The sequence below is a fragment of the Aplidium turbinatum genome, chromosome 12, assembly GCF_918807975.1.
Source record: "Aplidium turbinatum chromosome 12, kaAplTurb1.1, whole genome shotgun sequence".
In the NCBI taxonomy this organism is placed as follows: domain Eukaryota; kingdom Metazoa; phylum Chordata; class Ascidiacea; order Aplousobranchia; family Polyclinidae; genus Aplidium; species Aplidium turbinatum.
In genome coordinates, this window is record NC_137483.1 from 12,574,455 (window position 1) to 12,591,874 (window position 17,420).

General features: G+C 35.2%; 1 protein-coding gene across 1 annotated transcript in view; it reads left to right on the forward strand.

The window, feature by feature from the left end:
- Positions 1-5,356: 5,356 nt before the first annotated feature.
- The window catches only part of LOC145781064 (uncharacterized), a 36,196-nt gene continuing 24,132 nt past the window's right edge, over positions 5,357-17,420 (forward strand). Inside the window, exon 1 of the mRNA XM_082592800.1 lies at positions 5,357-5,494. The gene's annotated coding sequence lies outside the window, so the exon portion shown is untranslated. The remainder of the gene's footprint in view (positions 5,495-17,420) is intronic.

Here is a 17,420-nt window from a genome sequence, read left to right on the forward strand (position 1 = left end):
AGTGTGCGTTGTCACAAACCGTAAAAAGAAATAGTTTCCTCGTTAATCATATGTGTGACTTATTTAGGGTTGTGGTTCTTTATGGTTAATTTATCCAGTAGTGTACACTTATTTAGCGCATTTGTGAAAAACATGGGTTGGTGTGTTATAACACCTATGGATTTGCGCTGGAAAATCCGGCATGCAGAAGGTGTTCGCGGGCCGCAAAAAACTGCATGCGACACCCTATTGCAGACCATATAGGCTAAAGAAAGCTATGAAGTTGCATTGACTGGTTGGTATTTTCCGGAAAATCATGCAATTTCAATTCACGTTAGCAAATAAGCTGTTATGGAAGCCAGGAAACCAATTTTTGTGTAAACCAATGTCTCATCAAAACCTGACCGCTTTCCTTCGATGGGTGTCGAACGACATCCTTTTGAGCGTCAAGCAGACGCTCTTGGCATTTGCCCACGCAGCAGGTATTGTTTGACTTGCAATGACATCCCAGACAGCATCATCCGTCATTTTCACATTGATTCAACGTCTACATCCGTTGTAGTAAGCTACCCAATGAAGAAGTAAGGAAGATGCGTTTATAATGAGTGTTCATATGCTGAAGTCAGGGATATCTAAATAAGGGGATATGAAAGCTTTTAATACGTCTAACAGTAGAAGGACTTTTGTTTATCATAAATAATCTCTGTTTACCGTAAAATGACAATCGGCACCGATAGTAGTTGAATCAATCTTGTTAATATATTTTGCATTGCGCTATTAGCATCAGGTCTGGATACTCACTGCACGCTCATGGTTACTTGTAAATTCAACTAGCCTACCTGTATCGTTGCTCTACATCTAGCCTACTGCAAAGGCTTTGTTAAGAAAAACAGCTTACTGGCAACTTTTCAACTGTCTTTCCAAACAAGTATTCTTTAAATATGCTCTATGTAACATTTACTAACTGTCTTCCGTAGCTGACTGTACCAACTGCACTACAAAACGTTCTACAATGTTGGAGAACCGCATGTTTCACGCGCTACAAACTACCACCCTGGTAGCACTGCCGTACGAGGCAGGGGGCAGCTGCCCCCCTGTTGTTTCAAAACGTCGCGAATTCGGGAAAAATCTTGCAATTATTCGGGTAAAAATTGCAAAACTTATTTGCACAAGAAATATGCCGCAAAATTTTCATTTGGCACACCCGTATTGATGTATTGTATGGTGATCAAACTGTAGGTCCAACTGCGTCAACTGCGATCCAACTGTCCAACTGCGTCATGCCAATTTGGGCAGCCACCAAAATATGTCTCTAATACTTTTATGAATCTGCCCAAATCAAAACACAAAATTTGCTATAAAGCTAATTTTATTAACTTTCACAAATGCATCGTGTTGATTTGGGCAGCTGAAAACATGACATTATCTGATTAGTCTGTTTATAGTGTTTATGCAACTGCCCAAATTAGCGTGAGGCGGTTTCCCTAAAATGAACAAATTCATTAATTTTTTCTATTTACATAACTGTATCGTTTAGATTTGGGCAACAAAAAAAATATGAAATTCTCTGATCATAGTCTATTTATAAAACTGCCCTAATTGGCATGATGCAGTTGCCTCGGCATCAAAATTTACAAAGTCTTTAATTTTTTTCATAGACCTAATATCCATAAATGCATCATCTTGATTTGGGCAACTACAAAATATGAATTTATATAAATCTGGTGAATACTTTTATAAAACAATTCGGGTGGAGAGGTTACAGTACTTTTTCAACCATAAACGGACATAGCTAAGCAACACCACAACATTTAACGAAAAAAAATGTTATACTGTAGGCCTACCTGTTAAATGTAATGTTAATGTTGTGGTGCTGGTTAGCTTTGTTTGGTTACTTTTATAAAACTACCCAAAGCAAAATGATGCAGTTGCGCCCCAAAATAAAAAATAAATATTTAGTTTGTATATGCAACTGTGTCATGTTAATTTCACCAACATTTAAAATGCTACTGCTGAAGTATATAATACTCCTAAATGTTACTCCTACCTACCATGCCAAAGTGCAGAAGCATTGAGCAATGCACAAGCAAGGTAGGTATTCAAAGATGAATTCAGTTGTTCTGTCTTGAGTAGGCTACTTGGGTAAAAAATTCTAGCTACAGTAGCTGGTGATCTTGCTATGTTAGTTTTTCACTGTTATCATGCACCGCGTAGGCTACATTATATTTGGGCAATTTTTATAAAAGCGTGCAGATTTGGGCAAATTTACGTTCTGCCCCCCCCCCCCAAAATGGTTTGGTCTCGTACGGCTATGCCTGGTAGTGTTATAAGAATAAGGAAATCGCTGTGAGCCTTCGCATCCCTTGCTCTAGATATCTCTGGCTGAAGTACAACTGCATAAATGTCAAGTGTTTTCTGAACAATTGAATTATTTTATATAATATTTTGTCCATCTTTCATGTGCCACAAAGGTGTGGCCTCCGGATTTTACAATTTAAAATCCACTTTCAGATTTCTACTTAAGATCTAGATTATAAGCATTGTAAAATCCAAATCCAGTTATAAATATGTAAATAAGCTTGCAGTGTAATCTGAAAAGAAACGAAGTGTTCTAATCAAACAATCAAAATTTGACCACTAAGCAATTGTTGTCACAGTAAAACGATTAGCCTACTATGATTAGAAGTTTTTAATCCAACGAGTTTATCGATAGGCCTACCAATGGAAGAAAATCAATTTTTGATAGTTTTTCGAAAAACATGAAAGCTAATGGTATCCAATCCGGTCTCTGACTTCCAATCCCCCAGGATTTGAATCCAAACCCAAAGTCCAAATTTATTTTCCTCTCTGATGTGCCATCATTTTTTTGGTAGGCAACATTATTGCAAATTATATATGTTTCAAGTTGTTTAATGTCTGACATGGGGTAAACTGTGATCAGGCAGTAAAATTAGGCTATAGCCTAATAGGCTACTGTAAGTTAACCGTGATGGATTACAGCTGCTTGAAACAAAGAAAATAGGCCTAATTGTGTTTTGGTTTCGATCACATAATTTAGCCTAGTCTATAGGCTACGCCTTATAGCGGAAGATAAGAAAGAAGCAAAACTACATAAGTGCACAAATTGACTTCCACATCTTTTAATTGATAGCTTTTTGTCAACATATTCTGTGGCTCCATTAAATAAAAGTTGTTGAACCATAGGCATACGAAGCCGAGCAGCGTGATCAAGTTTAACATCTTCAAGTTTATTACATTTACATAGCCTAAACATAAAACTACGCAACAAATTAAGTATCGAACGTTTTCGACATCACAAGATGTCCTCTTCAGGAATAATATACATACAAATTAACTACATCTGAAAAAAATACAATGGTTAACTAAATCTATAAACAGAAAAAGACAAAAATAGATTTATAGATTTAGTTAACCATTGTATTTTTTTTAGATGTAGGTTAATTTGTATGTAGGCATATTATTGCTGAAGAGGACATCTTGTGATGTCGAAAACGTTCGATACTTAATTTGTTGCGTAGTTTTATGTTTATGTAAATGTAATAAACTTGAAGATGTTAAACTTGATCACGTTGCTCGGCTTCGTATGCCTATGGTTCAATAAGACAAACTCTCTACCGAAGCTCTAAATAAAAGTTGATTGATAAAACTACATGAGTGTCCGTCTCTTTTACTTGTTCAAAATGCAAAAAAGGAAGACAATTAGGGCATGCTTTGTGTCCTCTCCGACTAACTCCGAGGACTAAAATACTTTTCATAGAAAAAAGACATGTTTCCACAAAGAAAACGAATGATAACTCCACGCTCATGTGGCCTGTGGTGCTGGTAGGCGGAAAACATTAGAACATGACCATCGACTTATCCAAGAACATAAACAAGGATGGTTGGTTGGTTTTGAATCTTTATCCTCGGCTGACCAAGCCTTGATAGGTTAGCCTATACCTCGTAGTATCGCATGCTTGTAGAACCTTTTGACGCAGGGCTAGTTACCGGGATTGGCAGAGTAAAGTTTTCGATTGTTAGTGAAATGTTGTTGCCGGAGATTAGCCTATTCCATCCTCTAAGAGTCTAGGTGCTGCTGAATGGAGAGCAGTCCTGAAATGCGTTGCTCAAGCGCACACCCCGAGAGCCGAACCAGCCCGGTCTAAATCGGGCACTTCCCCAGTCCCCACTGAGCTAACGGGGTGGGCACAAACTGCTGTAGGGAAAAAAGAGTGTGCTTAACGAAAATAAGAATATAAAAGTAAAGGCTAACATTTTTAAAAGAGAAGAATAAGTATGGCAGCAAGAAAAAATCTACATTTTTTCTTACAGTTTATCCTTTATTTTCTTATTTGTTAAATCGATGGTCATATTCTAATGTTTACCTTTGTGATTGGAGGCTGTAGTCTACAAGGTTGTTCAAAAATGTTACTTAGGAGTGTCTGAAAACAGACAGACTTTTAGGATATCGGTAGCCTATGTCCTAAATATAAAATGAATAAAACAGTCTAGTTGCAATTCTTTTACAGTGCATTTAGATTTGTTCCAGTTACCGACGGATATAAAAAAAATTGCTTCTCTTCTCCTTACGACAGAAGAGCATCAGAAATAAAAAGGCAAAAATAAGAACAAACTTAACTGAACTGTGTTGTATAGTAATTTTGTGATCGTTGAGCATTTGCAATAAACACCTGGCACCATGTTTTGAGCTCAGACAACCTAAAAATCTTTCAGTTACTCTTGAAGGACAATACTTACCAGGAAGAAGTTTTGAGAGGGCTTGACGTGTGCTCTCAGAGGAATATTTGCATGGAAGTTGTCGCTTTGTCGTTCAAATAAAAACATTACGTGGCAACTCTGTTAATCATTGGAAAAGTGGAAACTGGAAACACAGGAAACTTAGAACTAAGAAATTTTGAGTTGGAACGAGGTTGGTTGACTCACAAATACGCCTTCTTTTTATTTAAAATCAATGGGCAATTTTTAAACTTGCAAGCTATAGGTTTGAAATAAATCTAATGCATGCCGATTGTAAGTGTTAACTTCAAGCCATATTTGGGTCCTCATGGTAGATGTGAGGAGAGTTATTTTATGGGATAGGCTTAGCTTATTTGATTTTCCAACAAAGCAGCCTGTTTGTTGATTACTGCGAAAACTAAACCAATAAAAAGGAAATATTTATGCTCCATTTTGTGGAATCAAATATAGGATTGATGAAATGAATAAAATTAACTTCAATTAGCTTTGTCCCTTTAATAATGTTCTTAGAAATCTTGTTTTAAAAATGGTATTGGACATTGGTAGTATTTACGACAAACGTTTCCTGTAATAACATAGCCTGCATTGAAATAAGTTGTAAAATGTAAGTTTGTCATGCAGATTATGTGATTAGATGTACAGTAATAAAACATTAAAAACTCTTACTGGTTTAGTTAATGTTTGCAAACTCTACGTGAAGTTCCATTTTTTGTCTGCGAATGATTTTCTTCGATAGACAACTCAACAACTGAAGCAGGTACTTTAAGACACGCTATTGTGTCCTTCTGCAATATATTTAACTGAAGCTTGTTGTTAAATTGTTGTGAAGTACCAGTAGTGTTAGAAACAATGATAATTTATTATTACAGCGTATATTTTATGCAATGCTTATACTTGCCGTATATGGCAGCTGTAGCTTCTGAGGCTACTGGTCCTTTTGTCACTTGGGTGTGAAACTTATTGTTTTTTGCTGGTTCTTCAATAATAAATAGTCTTATTAATTTCTCTTACTGTGCAGCGACTTACACAGCGCCTTTATCGACTTTGTGTGTGAAGTTTTATAAAACTTTGATTTGACACAAATTGGAAACATATACAGTATTTATCCAAACTTGATTTAAATTAAAAGTAGGCCTAGCTCATTTAATGATTGTGTTTTTTTACTTCGAATTATCTTTTGTACCACATTTTATTTATAGTATTATATACAGGTATTTCGACACAATAGCATCAACCTAAAATCATTATATTATTTCATGCTTTTTAAATTGTTCAATTTTTTCAATTGTGTTGAAATTTTAAAAACATCTGTATCGGAATTTTTGATCGCAAAAGAGGATGTTGCATTGTTGCCACTATGATTATGATGGCGTAACTGTTTGCTCTTTTTGCCAATGTTATTGGTACCAAATTCATTTGTTTGTTATTTACCATATGGCACATGTGCTAATGTATTTTTTCCCAAAATATATGCTCCAGCATATGACATCATAATTATGCAGGTGACAAAAGAAAACCTTATCCCAAGCCTCAGAAGCTCTGGTTGGAATATTTTAAAATTATGACATAAACCCTTAATGCCATAAGCTAATTTTGATTATCATTAATAAATTTATGAGACAGTAATTTCACAAACAGCTATTTCTGTGCTATAGTATTTCAAATTTATTTTACCTTTGTAGCCTATTTATTTAACCAATTTCTAGATACATTATGCAGGTATAGTTGTATGGCTTAGCACTACTTCTCAATAAAGAAACATCATCATTTTATCGCAGGATTGACATTGTAAAGATGAGGTAATGTTAACATAGGCACACAAAATGAATCTTAGTGTATTGAACTGCCTGAAAACTTGTGATGTGACACTCATTTCTTCTTTCTTTTGTTTACAAGCGAATGCAATGGCCTCATTTACATTGCTTCATTTTGTGGTAGTGGATCATGTCCAACCCTAGCTGCTTTCTTTTTTGACGGTATCTTTTGCCAAACGTTAACCACTTCATGTGTTTGTATTGTACTAACTTGTTTAATTTATTTTTGCGATTGGCTTTGGTACATGCTCTACGGTTTGGGCTGCATTGTGTGTCTTGTCACAGTAGATCACTCATATCAGCTTGTCTATGTGATAAAGATGCAATAAGATTTGGGTATTTGCACGTTTAAATTAGGTTTTGTACCTTTTACGTTTGCATTTCACAGCTTGGCTTGTACATTTTTAATTGACTAATTACCCATTTGATTTTCATAGCCAAGTGCAATAAGCCATCAATGGCATAGCTTTAGATCAGTTTCAAGGCCTTAACAAAACATTGATGTTTGCATTAGTTGCATAAGCACGATTTTTCATGTCAAAGTGTCACATTCTGATTACAGTAAGCTATTACTATAAATAGTTTGTAGGAAAAAAAACTTTTACTTTTCTAAACTTTTGAATCCTTGTAAAAAGTGACTTAATTTATTGAATTGCACAGATCTGCAAATATCATTTCATACCAAGGTAGTCTAGCTGGTAATTAAATTTGTTCTGCCTTTTCAATATTGTTGTTTGTTTCGATTTTGATGTTTTAGGTGGCAAAATATTTTTTTTTAAATTTAAGTGTCACTAAGCCAAAGGTTGTGTGATCTTTTAGGCTGGAAACAGTGGATAACAGACCTGCCTTGTTTTCGGTTGTTTGCAAATATCATATTCTAGTGCTAGTTTGCACACAAACATATTTGAAACGACCACAAGAGCAGCGTAGTTTTGTTACATCTTTTATACTTTTTCACTTTAAATAGCAAAAGAATACAGATCACTCACATATGATATAAAGTATATTACAATACATGAAAGCAATGTCAAAAACAAAGGAAAAAAATAATTTGAATATGCAGTACTGTCAAAGGAATATAGCATCTCAAACTTTGCCAGTTAGTTTTATAAATGTATATATACCCTGTTTAATCGGGTCTGCTACTATTCGGTGAGTCCGATTCGGTGAGTCCAATTCGGTGAGTTCCTAACCTCTAACCCTTAACCCTAACCCCTAACCCTAAAACGGCAATGATAGTTAGGCTACGGTACCCGATAATTTAAAAAAAAATTAAAAAAATCCCCCTTTAAAGGATCGGACTCACCGAAACGGGCCATTCCGGTTTAACCTCTTTGTTTATGATTATAAAACTTTTTATTAGTTATATACTTGTACCATAGACAAGCAAAGGAAAACAACACATTATAATTGAATTGAACATTATGATTATATGTTATATACACATATTTACAAATAAATTGAACAATGCAACCTTGTTTGGCTCATTCTAAGTTTATCATTAATATATTAGTTTCACTAGATTCATCTAAAGGTCCATTTTATTTTTTATTGTATAACTTGAAAGCATAAACTATCACCAAAGTGCCTGTATCTAAAATACTGTTACACCATGCTGCAGCATGAAAAATACAAAGTGTTTTATCTAAAATCAAAGTAATTTTATTTGACCACACATGAGCATTGTTTTAAACACTTTGGCAGCCATGGAGTCAATTTGTCAAAAATAGCATTTTTTGTTTCAAAAATATTTCATAATGTAATATCTGAGCTGAAATTGAAACAAGACACATATATATAATTATCATATATACTGTTTCAGTGGTTACATTTTTTTAACATAAAACTACTACCAGTAAATAAAACAAGTTTACTTAGCACTGATAAAATTTTGCTTTGAATAAAGGCTTTTCTGTTATCTTAGGTTAATTGTCATGCAATATCACCAAATGTTTTTTACTTTTAGAGTTTCAGAAACACTTATTTTTAGACCACACTTTCAAAATTGTTGAATACACTGGCTAAAAGAAATGCAATACTGTATAACAGTTTTGCAAGTCCACTAATTGTTATACACTTTCCCATGGTTCCTTTCAGTCATAAAACAACAGCTATTTATCAGCACAATAACAGATCTTCATTTTTCATGAACACCAGTCAATTTGCACCTATTGTCAAAGTTTTAGGCCTACTTGTTTTAGTGGTACTGGTAGGCTACTGCTTGACATTATAAGAGGTATAAAAACTCTAACTGGGCGGTAAATTTATTAGTTGCATGCCAGATTGTGTGTGATCATAAAAACTTAATTCACATTGATGTTATAACAGAAAGCAAAGTTTTTGAGCACTTTTGCATGCATGAACTTGTTAAATGGCTAGTGAGCTGCGTTCTTTGGTTAGGAGCATGAATGTGATATTGACATGTTTCAACATCAAAATTCAAAAGGATCAATTTACAGTTTGTGCACCAATTACATATTTGCGGAATGTGAGTTGTTGCTTAGAAGCAGTTGCTATCAATTTGAGTTGGATGGGATTGGTGTGCATTGTGTTACAATATGGTGACAGTTTTAATCTCACTGAAAGATTGCTCTGAAAGCATTTGTATTAATTTGACATCTTGTATGTTCTTAACCTATTTATAAGCACCTAATATGCCAAGGCATTCAACCTGTGGGTAATGTGAATGCTTTTTTGGTTAACTGCATATAGAAAATCAAAACTTGGCTTTATTTGGCATGGGACTTTGTAGCTTACATAAATGTGCATATTTTTGCTACATAACTACTAGTAATATTCGTATCGTACTGTTTATTTTTTTTATTGCATAAATGTTGATAAATTATTTAAATGTACTAATTTCATCCATATCTTAAGAGAGGCAATAAATGTGAATCTAACTACTTTAAAATGTGACGATTGCACTCTGTACTGTAGTTGTACCATTGCTCAAATGTTCCTGTTCAAGTGACCATACTGATACAGTCAACCTCTACCAATGAACTGTTTGAGTTTTTCATACTATCAGTTAAGAATATATCATAACAGTTAAACACATTTCAAACAAAACTGTATAATATAGCAAACATGTTGATCCTTTTATTTCAACAATCAAGTATTCAGTCGGCGCAAATGTAACATTATATTGTAACAATGTTTAAATTGTTTATTTTTAATGAATAATTGAATATATATATTATATATACTTGAACTGAGTATATTTGTCCGAGATCGTTCATGCCTGGTTTGGGCAAGGCAATTGGAAGAAGAATAATATTTCAGCCGTCTTTAGTCCAAATGCAAATCTCAGAATGTGGTAAAAGACCTTGTAGAAAATGGATTTTTCTAAGTGTGATGGGGGATATATCTAAGGGATATATCATCACACGAAGTTATGTTTGACATATTGCTTTGTAAATCTTACAAATCTTGCACGTTAGCTTCTGACAGTTTGTAACCGAAAAAACAGTGAAAATTGCAACAAGATCGTCGCACAGTATCACTGAACAATATGAAACCACCACGCCCAGTTTAGTCTTCAACTCTGCTATTATTGTAACACAATATTTTGTCCAGCATTCTTACCTGTTTATGGTGATGTGGTATTTTAAAGAAACTGCTCATGCGTTTGTAACACTGTACCTGTACACTTTGTAACCTGTGCAGTGAAGCATGCGTTACAGCAATAGCCTCGTGGCGCTTCGTGTATGAAATATCCGTTTATGTGGTCACATTGAAGACTAGCTTGTATGGATTAGGTTACAACGTCAGGTTTTCAAGGGTTATTGGGAGAGAAATCTCTTGCTTGTTTGTGATCTTGATAAGGTTTAAGTGTATGAACGTCTTTAACTCATGGTTCTTGTGTCATAAGTAACCTCCGTTTCAATTAAGTGCACCACCGAAATATTAGTTTATCCAAGTGTGGCTGTTTATGCTCAGCTACCCAGTACCCGGTGCCCACTCGCAAAAGCGTTCTTGTTTACATTATTTGAACGGCTGTAGACGTTAAATCAATGTAAAAAGGGCAGACCCTGGATAGAACTTTCAATGGCCAGTCTCATTCACAGTTTGCGTTCTGTTTTTTTTTTCCGGTCAGATGAATGCAACGGAGCTTGTTGTGACGTCTGTAGACGTCAAGACGACGAGTTTTTCTTCTTGGCAACAATTTAATTAAATTATTAAAGTAACGTTCTGTACCAATTCAAAGTTGGATTTCGTTCTCTTGCCAAGCGTGACCAGTCTGCTTGTTTCGCAGTTCGCACCTGCTTTTGTGCACCAGGTCCTAGGCGTGACCAACGGTTGCTATTTGTAGGTCGGTGGGTTTCCGTTGTGCTTGTTTGCTTAACTCTATTGGAAGAGCACTTGTAACAATAAACAGAAAAACCTGCAGAGATATTTCGATCCCACGGCGGATATAAAAGAAATTGTACAATAGATATGAAGGACATCTAATTCCTTCAGTAACGAACAGGTTTTATGCTGATATCTCACGTCTTTTTGTAGTAATTTCGATAGCACCGTATATGAAACAACCACCACAACGCGTACTACTACTATATGTTGTATTTAGCTACTTTTGCTGAAGTATCACTGCAGAAACTATTAGATGGGCTGGACATGGGCAGAACATCACGCTTTTTGAAGGCAAAGAACCTGACATTCAGCTTTTCTTGTCCATTCAACTTTAAAAATCCTCGCAACAAGCATAACAACGCAACACTTCAACCGATGTGACTTGCTGGTCGCGTAACTTTGTTGTGTTAAAAATATTTTAAGTTCTCCGCAATAAATCTTTCGTCTTGTCTGAGTGGTGTGTGCGCATATTTGTGAAATTGTTTTTTCTAAGCAAGTCGTTGGCAATGTCTGCCAAACGTTTAACGTTTAGTCTTTGTTGTCTAAATTTAGTGTCAAACAGAGATTTGATTTACTGTGATTTAATCTTTTGTATCTGTCTGGTAAAGCAAAACTTCTCTGCGATGTGAATTGAATTTAATCAATCCTCTCTCATAATCGACAAAATTGTAATTTACATGCCAGCTTCATTATGACAGCATTTTAATAATCGACCAGTCAATCGATAAACACCATTCTACCTGAAGCAGTTGGTGGCAAAACCTTTTCATATTGCCTTATTTTAAACTTAAATTTTGCAATAGCCTCGCATATGATACATCACTAAGGGATGTTATGAGCAACACTTTCGAGCTTGTGCTCAACAGTGACGTACTTCCACCATCAAAGCAGCTTATTGTGTATGTACTGTCTTGGTGGACGACAACATTTTTCATTGGAGAAGAATGTGTTTTGGAACAAAATCATTTATCTGTTCATCACATTTTAAGGTATCACAACATATTAACGTGAATTTGAGTTTTCAGTTGTCATATTTTCCATTTCAAAAAAGTATATTACAACTTACAAGTGGGTCATTCCATTATAATTCAACAAGTGAAGGCAACCCGACCCTCTTGGAATTTTTTTGTTTTTAAATATGTTAATGTGCATGAAATTCTGAATGCAACAAAAAAAAATTATGAAAATTGATCAACAGGTTCACTAGATATGCCATTTTGAAATTTGTTGATCACTTGGTGGCGCTGATGAGTTCTCATACATAAAAATGTCATTTGTTGCGTCCCATGATGATAGAGAGGTGATCAAACATTCGATTTCACTATTTTTAAGGGTGAGGATTCCAAAAATGCAAGTGTTTTCTGTGTATTACTATCACAAAAAAAGTTATAGCAACTTCTATTGTTTTTAGGTGGTCGCAAAAAGACACCCAAAAAGCCTTGTGGGAATCCACGTAGTGCAAAAAAAATTTTTTTGTAAGATAGTCAAAGATGTCTTTTATTACAAAAAAGAAAAAAATTAGAGGTGTTTTTTGTTATTTTTATTTGATATCATTTTAAAGTAAAGTATGGTTTTTACAGAATTTGTCCATTTCCAAGCCTTACATTGTTGCTCTTGTGTCATGTAATAATGGGCACACCAATGACATCATAATGGTTATTATTTTTTAACAATCAGCCTGTTAGTTGAGGTTCAAAATGGCTGCTCTTTTAAACCTGACTGCTTCCCTATTGTGTTTTCTGTCTGAGAACACCCTGTGTACTGAGTGTGTAGGTAAGTTAGTGGGTGTTGTCAGTAGAAGGTATTGAGATGGAGGATTGCACTGTTGGAAAAAAAGTAGTAGTACTTGTCATTTGAAATGGTATAGCCATAAAGACGGCTACAGAGCTTTATCTGACATTTCTGAAACTGAAACAAAGTTAGTTCTATGGAGATCTGGGATTGAACTTGAAAAAGAGGAACTGCCAATGTCAACAATTTGCAATCATCATTTTGCATACTTTCTAAAAAAAATATTTGAATCATTAAATATTGATTTCAAATGACAAGTACTGCTACTTTTTTTCCAACAGTGCAATCCTCCATCTCAATACCTTCTACTCACAACACCCACTTGCTAACCTACACAGGGTGTTCTCAGACAGAAAACACAATAAGGAAGCAGTCAGGTTTAAAAGAGCAGCCATTTTGAACTTCAACTAACAGGCTGATTGTTAAAAAATAATAACCATTATGATGTCATTGGTGTGCCTATTATTACATAACACAAGAGCAACAATGTAAGGCTTGGAAATGGACAAATTCTGTGAAAACCATACTTTACTTTAAAATGATATTAAATAAAAATAACAAAAAACACCTCTAATTTTTTTTCTTTTTTGTAATAAAAGACATCTTTGACTATCTTACAAAAAAATTTTTTTTGCACTACGTGGATTCCCACAAGGCTTTTTGGGTGTCTTTTTGCGACCACCTAAAAACAATAGAAGTTGCTATAACTTTTTTTGTGACAGTAATACACAGAAAACACTTGCATTTTTGAAATCCTCACCCTTAAAAATAGTGAAATCGAATGTTTGATCACCTCTCTATCATCATGGGGCGCAAGAAATGACATTTTTATGTTTGAGAACTCATTAGCGCCACCAAGTGATCAACAAATTGCAAAATGGCATATCTAGTAAACCGGTTGATCAATTTTCATAATTTTTTTTTTGTTGTATTCAGAATTTCATGCACATCAACATATTTAAAAACAAAAAAATTCCAAGAGGGTCGGGTTGACTTTTTGAAGAAAATCTGTTGAATTATAATGTAATGACTCAAGTATGAAGCACTTGAGGATTTTTGAATTGTTAGGGGGCCACGGAAAAGTTGTACATCTCATTGAAATGATCAAGTACATGTTGCTTAGGGTGAAACTGCTTTTCTTTAAGCTGATGAATTTTGTTGATCACTGCGGAAGTTGCCTTACAAGCCAGAAAACTACCAGTAGATGTAAATGCCTTCACTTAGGACAGTTTGTACTGGCGTTGCTGGTTGTGTGCTTCACAGTGACACAAAGTCACTGGATGTTGGACGTCCCTGCATTGCAAACATTACTAATGTGACAAAATAACAAGTTATGACGAAATCCGTTACTGAAACAACAACTAAGGCATCCCAGCTGCGTCACATTTTTTTTTTTTGATATTTGTTTTCTGTAGAATTAGATGAGTTTGGTGCTCACAAACCTTTTGTCTGGAAACGTTACCATTACCAATCTTCACCACAGGTGTGTAGTGTTAAAAGTCAAACTATGGGGAGAATCTATCGGCAAGTTTTCTTCAAATGTTTCAGCAATCTTATTGTGTCAAATAGACTGAAATAATTTTATATCGTCCATGCAGTTGGCTTGAATTTGTATTGAGCTTGAGCTGTTGTTCAAAACCAGTTCTTAACTTCCGTGTTAACAAATGCTCTTTCCATGAAATTACTACGAAATGCTGTTCTATTGAAAGCGTGCACGATTGCAATAGTTGGTCGATCTTGCATTTTTGTTTTCTTTTTCCATTCCATCGTGTCTCATTAAATTCCCATAAATATATTAACTTCCGCTTTTCTCATACTTTGCCATAAAACGTCATTTACTCATTTTACTTGCAGAGCTTCTTAAGCACCCACGCAACACAGGAAGTTACGTTGTTGCATATATTACAACTGTTGTTGCATATATATCATATATGGTATATATTACAACTGCACGCACACATGGCCCGAATTTGTACTTTTTTCTGATTTTTTGAGTCTAATCAAGCATTCACTAAACGGTTAGCTCTTCCAAATGGTAATCTGGCAAACTAAGTTGAAGTGCCAAACATCTATTAATTCACATCTTAAAGTCTTTGTGGTTTTTTGAACGTGTAGTAGGACTGCTGGTGCTAGTTCATTGCTTGTTGTAGCTGGTACTGCCTTTGTCGTCCCAAATAGGTGAATGAAGAAAAGTAAAACGTTATAACATAATCAACGCAAGTATTGTCATGTCAGCTTTATTTCTGAACAATGACAAATTTTGTTCACTTTAAACTGTACCGTAGTGTACCAGGGAAGAAATAAGCTAGTTAAGAAACTTAAGTCAATATACACAAAATAATTTAAAGACGAGTTTCTCTATGCGGCCTCAATTGACAAAAGTCATCGTAACACATTGCAAGAATCTGGCAACCCTAAAAACTCAAAACACAGAAGATAGTTCTACATTGACCCGCTGTTTCTGTAAGACGTTGCCGCGTGGTGGCGGAAGTGATTTACATTTTCGTAGCCTCCAGGAAATCGTATCTACTCATTAAATTGCTACGATTTTCCCCCGGTGTTCCATTTTGGCAAAAAAATGCCGTTTTATTATTTTCTTGTCAATAAAGATTTCTACCGAGACTAATTTTCCATCGATTTTGCAGTCTAATTGAATTCCTGATCTATGCTCGCCACAAAGTGGCTCGTGATCTGAAATTTATTCATTAATATTCAAGCTTTGAACCACTTTTCTGTTTAAACAGATCAATGACTTAATTTGCGGTGGATGAATCACATATTGAAATGAAACAATCACAAAATTTGAAGTCACCAACAAAACTTTGATTTTTCTTTTGACAGTATTTAACTTTGTGAGAGGTACGGTGTTGTAATCACTAATCACCCAAAGCTTTCCAGTTAACAAAAGCTGCTAGGATCTCTAGACACTGCCCATACTGGTCATACTACAGTATGCTGTCTTTTTCATGCTTGACAATTTTAGTGAAGAAAATTATTTGAAACCTTAAATAGTTTTAAAATATCGCTTACCATACAAGTTACCCACAAAGTAAAAAATATTTTGATCCAATGCTTCGTAGTTGATTAGAGTTCGAAATATTGTAAGAATAAAGAATGTGGACGTTTTTGGGTGGATGGATGAATCGGTTAAGTTTAACACTTTGGCATTAGCTTCGTTGCTTTTTTCACTTATCGTTTGTTTGACAATCCACGTTTGCTTGACAGTATGAACAATCGAAACACAGTATTTTGCCAAATAATTGGCCTACTGTTTTGAAACACAGCAAACTTGCCACTCGACAGAACGTAAGAACGCTTAAGCAACCGTTCGAACAATCCTAAGAAGTCTTCACTCTTCACATGGCAATATTGACAGCCAGCCAGCTATACAAAATGTTACTGTTGGAGTTATATTATTTTGAGATAATGCGATTTAAAGCTTTCAGAAACCTTTTTAAGCTTCAGTTAAGCTGGGCAAAATCAAAATTAGTGTTTGTAGAATTTGAAGGAGCAGACTGGAACTGCAAATCTTTTCAGCTTTACCAGAAAACCAAAACTGCTTATTATGCTGCACGAAAGAAGCAATTTGGCAATAGAGCTTATAGAAAAGTATTCAGCACAGAAATGCATTTTCAGCACGGTTAAAGAAGTAGAAAACTTGAGTTCAATATATCGCAGGTATTCACAACATAAGGTGATTACACAAAGTTTTTTAGTTAGACCAACAAGATGAAATAGTTGCAATTCCGAGTATGCTTATTTCCACAGCGAAATAAGCAATCTCATGCATTCAGCACTCTTGTTCTTCTTGATAAGCATAAGTTGTTGCGAGCTTTGTCAACTGAGCGGTTTCACGCGAAGTGCTGCGACTGGTTGTCCGTTTTTGAAAGTTTGAAGCCGACATTTTCTGCTTCGAAGTATTTCTGTCCTGTTTTTTTTTTAGTCTTACCCATTTCACTGCGATGTTTAGTCTACTTGGATCTTTCTATCACTGTTGGTTTACAATTGCTCTTGTACAGGTCGAGATTGTGGGTTTTATAAGGCAATGGGATGCAGTCAGGTCATGGATGTAGTAGACCTTGCACCAGCAGCACTCTTTATGAAAGAGAGCTATCTTTGTGGTTAAATTTTGTGCTGGCATTTCGAAAAAAGACCAAGTTGTTTAAAAATTTGGCTCTTGCACTTCATCGGCTTTGATTTTCTGATTGGCCATAAAAATGTGAACAGAGTGATCTTTACAAAGCCTTGCTTAAAGGCATACTAAAGGAAAATTTCAAACCGGAATTAAGCATTAAAATGAGTAAACTGAACATTCAAGAATACATTTCAAAAACAATTACCCAAAAAAATTTGTTTTCAATGGCGCTGGCAAGGCCCAAAGTCCAGTGTTTCATTTATTTTCATTTTTTTCAAAATGACCAAAACGTGCAAACACAGCTCAAGAATACGTCATAAAGTCCAGCAATAACAAAAGCCACGTTACCAATCTGATGTTTTGAGCAAACTGTCTGCTGTTTTGATGTTAAAATGTGCTGTTTTGATGTAAATACATACATAGCCTACAGTCAAATCGCCCGCAGTAACAATTATTGCGTGATCGGTTGATTGCTAGACTTTATGACGTAGACTTTATGACGTTCTTTACAGTCGCACGCTTCGTTGCTCAGGCCAATCTCGTTTTGAAAGCTCTGACAAAAGCACGCCCACAATGGTGGTCAGACCGCA